Raw genomic sequence first — 866 nt, 5'->3', positions numbered from 1 at the left:
TTACATTCCGTATATCCAATTTAGATGAGTACAATCTTATTCCAGGATAAATTCCATATATCCAGGTTAGATGAGTACAATCTTACTCCAGAATACATTCCATATATCCAGTTCAGATGGGTACAATCTTACTCCAGGACACATTCCATATATCCAGTTCAGATGGGTACAATCTTACTCCAGGACACATTCCACATATACAGTTTAGATGGGTACGGTTAGATGAGTACAATCTTACTCCAGAATACATTCCATATATCCAGTTCAGATGGGTACAATCTTACTCCAGGATACATTCCATATATCCAATGAGTACAATCTTATTCCAGGACTAAACTGTATATGTGGAATGTGTCCTGGATAAGATTGTACCCATCTAAACTGTATATGTGGAATGTGTCCTGGAGTAAGATTGTACCCATCTGAACTGGATATATGGAATGTATCCTGGAGTAAGATTGTACCCATCTTAACTGTGTATATGTGGAATGTGACCTGGAGTACGGTTGCACCCATCTAAACTGTATATGTGTGGAATGTGTCCTGGAGTAAGCTTGTACCCATCTAAACTATTTATATGTGGAATGTGTCCTGGAGTAAGATTGTACCCATCTAAACTATGCATATGTGGAATGTGTCCTGGAGTAAGATTGTACCCATCTAAATTGTATATGTGGAATGTGTCCTGGAGTAAGATTGTACCCATCTAAACTGTATATGTGGAATGTGTCCTGGAGTAAGATTGTACCCATCTAAACTATTTATATGTGGAATGTGTTCTGGAGTAATATTGTACCCATCTAAACTATGCATATGTGGAATGTGTCCTGGAGTAAGATTGCACCCATCTAAATTGTATATGTGGA

The sequence above is a fragment of the Limulus polyphemus genome, unplaced genomic scaffold (genome assembly GCF_000517525.1).
Source record: "Limulus polyphemus unplaced genomic scaffold, Limulus_polyphemus-2.1.2 Scaffold5078, whole genome shotgun sequence".
In the NCBI taxonomy this organism is placed as follows: domain Eukaryota; kingdom Metazoa; phylum Arthropoda; class Merostomata; order Xiphosura; family Limulidae; genus Limulus; species Limulus polyphemus.
This window is presented reverse-complemented; position numbering follows the sequence as displayed.